This window comes from Lygodium microphyllum, chromosome 16 (genome assembly GCF_053477565.2).
Source record: "Lygodium microphyllum isolate KBCC chromosome 16, Lygodium_microphyllum_v1.1.10, whole genome shotgun sequence".
In the NCBI taxonomy this organism is placed as follows: domain Eukaryota; kingdom Viridiplantae; phylum Streptophyta; class Polypodiopsida; order Schizaeales; family Lygodiaceae; genus Lygodium; species Lygodium microphyllum.
Window position 1 is genome coordinate 29,810,481 of NC_141150.1, and position 8,532 is coordinate 29,819,012.

An 8,532-nucleotide genomic window follows, 5' to 3' on the forward strand; every position below is an offset into this window, starting at 1 on the left:
GAGGAATGGGCAAGTGAAAGAGATTCTATATAGGCATTTGCTCAATTGCAATACTACAAGATATGTAAACAAAGCATTTGCAATATATCTAGGGAAGGGTGGAGTGTAGAAACATGCATGCATGTGAATGTATGTGTGCACAATGGATTGAGTAACAATGAGGTAATATTGTTGTCTCGATATTAACTATTCGAACAAAGGGAAAAACAATATATACCTCACATTACTGCAGTGACTGTAACAAAATATTTGATACCCTATCCTCTTGTAGTAAGTCCACACAATAATGTTTGATTGAAAGTAGCAGAAACATGTACAATGTAGTTTTTCCTATGTGTGCACAATGGAAGTGATATATCAGGATATGATATCAAATCATGCACATAAAAGGAAGAGGCACGTAAATGTATATATGCATGTGGGATAACAATGTGACATCCTTTTTGTCATGATATTACCAGCCAAAAGTGTTTAAGATAATTTACATAATGCAAACCCTGGCCTTGACCCTCGTAATAATAAGAGGTTTGTGAGAAACAGATGGATGACCCTTGCAAAATTAAGAGGGGGGAAATAGAGAGAAGTTTCTCATTTAGATCGTGTATAAGAGAGAGAGGGGGAGAGAGAGGTTGCTAATAGAGAGAGAGAGAGAGAGAGAGAGAGAGAGAGAGAGAGAGTGTGTGTGTGTGTGTGTGTGTGTGTGTGTATGTGTAAGAGGGGAAGAAAGAGAGGAGTTGCTTATTTGGTCTAGTGCTCTATGATCTAATATTCATTAGTTGCTATATTTGAGAGAGAGAGAGAGAGAGGGGGGGAAAGGAGACAAAGAGAGAGAGAGTGTGTGTGTGTGTGTGAGTGAGAGAGAGAGGGAGAGGAAAGAGGGATAGAGAGAGAGTGCATGCATATGTATTTGTGAGCAACACAAGGAGAGAAAGAGGGCAAGCAAGAGAGAAGGTGACTGTAATAGAGGGAGAAGTGAGAAGTTTCCACGAGAGAGAGAGAGCGAGACAGAGAGACCTTAATGAACATGGGGGGAGAAACATGGGAGAGGGCAGTAGTGCTGAAAGTGGTGGAGGTGGTAATGACAGCAACAGTGGAGGTGGTGGTAGAGGTGGTGGTGATAGTGGCGGTGGTGGCGGTGGTGGTGGTGGTGGTGATGGTGGTGGTGGTGGAAATGGTGGTGGCAGTAGGGGTGGTAGTGGTGCTTCATATGTGCACAAGAGATTAGGAGGAAGAAGTAGAATATGTGGAGCAAGAAGTGGAGGTCACCCATAAAAGATCGCTTAAATGCTCACTTGAAAAGCTTGCTTCTTGCCCTTCCCCGCAATGCTCAAGACCAAAGAGAGGTTGAAGCATAATTATGGAGAGTCCATGAGAGTGCCAAAAAATTTTCAAATGCCCAAGAGGTTCCTCCTATCAAAGTTCAAGTTCTTGAAGTACCACCCAAGGGAATAAAACAATCAAGCCAAGATATAGCAAGTTCAATTATGAAAGAAAAATTATAGGCCACTTCAGGTGTTTAAACTTCATTCCTTCTCCTTTCATCAAGGAAGACACATTGATGTAATTTTGATTTCTTTCTTGAAAAGTTACATCCATTCACATTTATGATATTTTCTTTCTTTTGTGATATTACTTAAAGAAACTATGTCTTTAGTTTTTTAATTTTTTAAAAAGGTATCAACAATGTTTAGTTGAAATTTTCTATTTAAGTAAATATTTTGCTATAATAGTAATAAAGAGCTCATTAAAATTTATCATTCTTTGTAAGGACAACTATTTAAATGAGATATTGTAATCTAGTGTGTAAAAACACTTATCATCATGAAAAGTTTGAGCTCGCTATACAAAATTTACTTAAGTTTATTTTAGATCTTATTTCAATTAAACTCTCATATGTGTTGTGTAATGATCTTGTCATCTTAGTTTTGGTTAGATTTGTCCACATAGTCAAATCTCTTATCCCTTATAATCTCTTTTACTATATCATTGGTGTATGTATATGCATGTACCTTAGGATAAAAGATCCAACAATATATTTCACATCCAAAAAAAATCTCACTACATCTCCCAAAGGAGTTTTACCTCACTAGCAAATATTACAACAAAGATTTCACCTCCAATGTGTCTTTTGAGATGTGTCTATGGAATATTAGGATAAAATGCTTGTTACAATTCGTAAGTTTAAATGTCTATGGGATATAACTAGTTCAAAAATAGAATGGTTAGTCCTTAAGAAGAAACTATGAAAAGCTTATCCAAATAGAGTATACCTTATCTCAATTAAATTGTCATGTATCACTTATAGGTGACAGTAGTTTTGGTCACATAGTCAAATGTATCATGTTTAGATTTTCTTTTAATAATTAGGACTAATAAACACCTTCTTTGTACATGCCTTTTTGAAATCTGAGTATGTTTAATATTATAATGATAAGATGATTTTTATAACTAATTACAATCCTCTCTTGTTAGTAGCCCAGGTATACTTATAATTAGCAATAAAAAGTAGGTATGAAAAGATGACTTTATCATAATAGATTTTACCTCAAATAAATCAACGTCATATATATTTTCCTCACCTCATGATATTACTCTTGGTTAGATTTGTTCACATGGTCAAATGTCTCTTTTCTTAAGACATCATTTATTAACTAGTACCTATGCATGTATTTATCAATATGAAGTTAAATTTATTTAGTGTTCTATGCCACCTTATAGCTCAATCATTAAGTAGAAGGATGAGGAAGTAAATGAATCTAACATGCTTCTTTTTCTTATTTGTAACTTTAACTAATACATCTATGGTTAGATATCTAAAAAATTCAACAACAATAGAGGATGATGGTGTGATTAATGTATCATTGATAAGAAATGCAACATCATTATGTGTAATACTTGATATCAATTGTCATTTTTTATAACAATGCTTTGCTACATCTAAAAAGTTCAAAAGTTGTCAAATGGGAAAGCAATGGCTTGTTCTTTGACTAGGATGTATAGAGTTTCTTGAAGCCTTATTTGTAAGATCTCAAGTGGGAGTTTGGTCAATAGCTTTACGTAAGAATATCATGTAAATTTTTAAGTGCTTGGAGATCCATGCAAATAGGAAGCATCATTTCTTCATGGTTTGGGACCAGGAACAATGTCATAGATATCCACTCAAAATCATATATAGGCTAGATAACATGGGAGTAGAAGAAATGTTCAAGCCTATGAAGTATGTATGGGATTAATATGGAGATGTTTGTCACTATACCAAGACTATTCTCATAGATGAAAACCCTTATAAAAATTTTCCAAATCCTATTGAGAATTGCATTTATCTATTTGATATTGATTGTGAAGACTCTATCTTGATCAAAGAAATCCTACTACAGTTGACTTGCTTAAGCAAATACCATGATATTTGTGAAGTCATCAAGTTTGATTGATATGGATAAGAGCTAGTTCAATATAGACATGAATTGTATGCACAATTCAAGGTTGTCATTGATGAATGGACTAGAGCAAAGAATGATGATACTTCATATTCATCTGTAATATTCCCGCTCGAAAATATTACTAAACTTGACTCCCTACATGCTGTCGTAGAGTTCACGCAGGGCTGCAGAACACGGGGTTCAAGGTACAGCAATGGAAGAGACTAACAAGAAGAACTCAAAAATTTGATGCCAAAGTTCACTATATTCCTTGTCCAGTAAATTACATGAGGTCCATGTTTAGAAAAATCTGTAGTATCTCATTATCTGTGCTGTTTTCACAACTAACTCTACACATCTTCAAATCAAACAGTTTTCTTTCACCATTATAGGCATGTTCAGCATCTCTAAATCCCAAATATGAAGGATGTCTTTGAAGTTTCCAGCGGCAAGTTGTCAGATTGGACAGATTTAGAGACTCCAGGTTGTACAATCAAACACAACATTGTCAAGTCCTTGAACATCTAGCAAGTCACAACATTCAGAGAGCCAGATCAAGAAGCCATCAGTGCTGGTATCTCTCCAGGAAGTAGTTCTAGTTCATTCACTTTGAACCTCTCTTCATAATAGAAACTGACTGCTACAACTTTATCCCCAAAAACAATCTCCCATTCAAGTTCATCAATGCCTTAATAGCCTGAACAGCATGTTCAAACTCCATAAAAATCCTTATAATTTCAGTTGCAGGAAATTCTGGTTCTGTAATCTCTTTCTATTGTTCAGAGATACTACCATTGATCCTCACTCATGAAGAGCTGGTTTCCAAGGTTGCATTACAGTTTGAGACGAAGCCCAAAAATCAACATGGAGAGAAATCTGAAGCGTGTTGTCAACCTGAGGGAGGCAGATATTAGGCAGTCGAATAGTCAGCATGAAAGGCTGCTACTCCATCTTCATGAACGATGCCTATTATGGTGTCACAGCAGCAGCATCTCGCCTACTTGCAGAGCATCAATAATAGAGTAGAGCCGAGTCATCCTTGCACGCAAAGATGTGACCCTACGATGACCATCTTCTCCACAAAATTGCAAAGATAAACAACTCCAGAGTTTGCATTCTTGAATTCAATTTGCAACTCATCGCTTTGATCCCAGTTAGCGGAGGAATGATCAAGTCTTGAAGTTAGATGCCGCATAATGTTTTCTTCATATAATCATAGCTTCAGCCCTCCATTAAATGGTCCATTAAATGGATCAATTCTCCTTCGTAATAGCAGGACCTCTCCATATTCAAACGGGCTTTACACATATAGCACAGGTAGCGGAATAATCTGTGGCTGAATAAGGTATGACCATAGGTAATTTGTGCATCATAAAGGCTCTTCAATTGCACGCTTTTGATTAAATCACTGTCTGCGAGGTTCCTAAGATGGATGAACTTGAATTACCAGAAAGTCAGCAACTAGCTGGCCAGACAGTAAGTTTTCGTCTGAGTAACATGCTAAAAATGAGTTACACTGGCGAGACGACAGTAAAAAGCAGGGAAATATTCCGTCAGCAGTGCGACAAACTCTGGCTTTGGTCGCTTTTTTGTAGGTTCCAGCTCCGCTTCGCATGGTTTCGGAAGTTGAAAACCAATCCTTGTAAATTTCAATTCCATTGTTAAAAGCATCAGAATAAGAATTCTGACTGAGCAGTGGACTGCATTTATACGAAGGCAAGGCACCCTTTTACGTCAGGCTGTATCTGCATTTTCCCATCGTCGATTGACAGATGACACCCATAGCCACTGAGATTGTAAGTAATGTGCTTCCTTTCGCGGAGACGCATTGTTTCCTATGACCTGGTATACGCTTTACATAAAGGAGACAGCAAAGATCACACTTGGGATATGTGAGCATCAGACAACTGCATCTGGAAACGCATGACGGAAACGATGGCAATCTAATCAATGTTTCGATACAAAATGGCCGTCCAAAAGAGACGCCTCGGAAAACGATTCAGCTTTGATGTTCCGGCAGACGGGCAAAACTGTGAAGTAAACTGCCGGGGGGGGGGGGGAAAGGTATGACGCGGTCCGCGGGATGTGAAGCAAGGAAGAGAGGATGGGAGGGAGCTTTGATGGCCGCGGCACCTGCCGGGGAATGCAGGGTATGGCGACGGGAGCTTTTCGTATGATCTGGAGTACGTCGTGGACGCTCGCCTCCTCGTTTCCTGGCAAGACTCTCCTTTCTTCCCTAAACCCGTTAATTCTGGCCATTCCCAAAACAGCCTGCTTTTTCCCTCCAAAAGCAGTTTAAACCCAAATATAGGTTTTCCCTCTTCCTTCTTGAATAACCCTTTACACCTTTAGCTTTAACGCTAATCTCCAATTCTGCCCATGTAAAGCATAACCTGTGATAAGGGCATTCCAAGTTATTGCATTCCGGACAAGAAGCTCATCCAACACTCCCTGTGCTTTGCCAAATGCACCACACTTGGCATACATATCCACCACAGCAGTCCCAAGTGCTGTATATACCCAGCAATAAGTGCATTCCAAGAGTCTACATCTCGACAAGGGAACCCGTTCAGCTCTCCTTGAGCTTTTCCCATTGCACATGATATTCCTGAATTTACACCTTTGTCTTCATAGCTTAAATGTCAGCTTCTATAAAGCTTCCTTTGATTCCACGGTATCCTGCACTTTTCTTATAGATCATTATCCTTTGGCATCAGTTTTTCATCTTTTTCTAACACACACACATCATGCATCCAAACAAAATCATACACATGCACTAAGGGAATATATACATTGGATGCGGATTATCGAAATGCATCACACAAACAATGAATCACACGCAGAAATTAACACAAATGCACAACAAAAGAAATGGAGGTGTATACGACTCGGATGCGCAGCAACACGACAACGCCGTGTAAAACCTGTGCAAGGTTATCACCCGCATTGTAATTACCGACAGTTTAATCCGTACCCTGCACGCACAAAAACGAGGCCTCCGCATTGTGAAATCGAGCCCGGGGATCCAAGATTGCATAACCGCAGGAAAACACCCTTTTGGGAGGGGGCAAAATGGATAATGATCAAAATGCGGAGTTCGAGTCCTCAACGATGGCTCCCAAGAAATCGCAAGGCATGCCTGCGCGAGGTTCTTCTCCTAACATTCACGTGGACATCACCGCGGATCCACAAAACTAGGTTCCATGAATTTATTTTCCACATAAAGAAATGCTTTAAAGCACTTACGCATGTTTCTAATTCACCTAGCATAGGGATAATGCATTTCTCGCCTATCGTTAGTTCAAATAATAGTGATAAAGGTATATTCAATAAACTATCTCTTTGAAAGATAGATAAGGAATGATGCATGTCACACAATTGGATCATTTGCATTTCCAGAGTTGCTCGTCTTAGGAGATTAGCTGCATGTTGCAATTTTGGTACAATTCCAAAGTAATGAGTCTAAACACCTATTACTTAGGGCAAATGAATGAAATTGTTAAGTGTATTTTTTACTGGAGATGGAAGGAATAAGCGTATGTCGCATTTTAGGCAATATCTTCCTTGTAATGATTCATGAGGAAAAGTCGTTAACACCCGTAGGATGTTATCCGAAAAGAAATAGTAGAGCACAAAAATGATTCTATGGACTTGCATGTGGCATGTGCTTGCAAAATGGAATAAGTTAACACTATCTTTAGTTTTGCTTGAACTTGATTAACTACGTTGTAGCTAGGAGAAGGTTGCTTGTTGCATATTCATCATACAAAAAAATTCACTCATCAAGAGTTACATTTAGGAAAGGTTGCATGGTTTATTAAAGCATGAGATTCTAAAGCATAGACAACAAGATTGTGGGCATGATTCTTTGATGTAAGTCCTAGTAGGTCCTAGGAAAGTTAGTCTTCAGATTATCATGTGTTTTTACTTTACCAAGGAAAGATAGGGTTATTGCGAACCATGCGATGCGTAGAAGCAATGAATCGCATGTTTACATGTATTGTGGCAGTTGCAACTATTTTTCTCCTTTAGATCAAGTTTATCATCTCTAAGAAAGGTTCAAGTCAAGTAGATCAAATTATCTAAATCACCTTACCCGCAAGGGATTCGTATAGGCATGGTTCAATCGATACGATAAATACCCCAAGTGCTAACTAGGGTTTAGCACATTAAGGATTTGGCCTAGTTTCACACTTGTTGCCAAGTCAAAAACCTCAAACCCAAAGGTCCTACCCACATTCACGGAATGTTTGGGTCAATTGGACCCTCATGCAAATAACGATCTAGGGTCTCTACCCTAAGAATCAACCAACTTAATGTTAAAAACTCGGTTTGAGTTTGGAATCCCTAGGACCAAACGTTTTCGGCCTAGTGCAATTAGGATTGGGTTGGGTAAGAAGACACCCTAAACCCTGCTTCTTGTCTAAACATAATTCTTTGACCAGGAAACTTTGTTCGATGGGTGAAATGATCCCATGGAATAGATGCGACACTTGTGCAACAAGTTGCAATGTCGCATGGCCTTTTGGTTTGATCACAAGAGAGCTTCGACACTCCTTAGAATGAGATTGGCAGGGTTTTGCACAAGTTTAACTTGCAAGAGGATGAGTAATCATCCTGTTACATCACCTTTCTTGGGGACAATTGCCAAGTTAAGGGAAGATATGTATTTGCTTGGAAGTAAAGGGTGAACAAACAAACCCTTGGGGATCTTGCCAAGTCCCAATTGAAACCGAATCGAATGCTGGATGCATTCAGAGATAAGGATTCACTCCTTATTAGTTAGCCAAAATAAATGACCACTGGATTGATTGTGCTTGTAACAGTTTAGGAGCACTGTTTGCATTGTTTGCTCAAGGAACTAAAAGATGAAAAGTTAATTAATGCTTCAGGTTGAAGGCCTGAAGGAAGAGGCAGCTTCAGTTACCCCCGACTATTTGCTTGACCCTAACCAAGGGGGTTGTTAGCCGTACTGGGAACGTGGACCAAACCCACCGCATGAGGTTTCTTTGTTGAGCGCTACTTGGAGCAGGAGGATGCTTGGGTGCTAGGGGGGCTCTGGCCGTAAATCCCTTGCCTTTCGGACCCTGCACAAGAGGCCAACATGACTCCG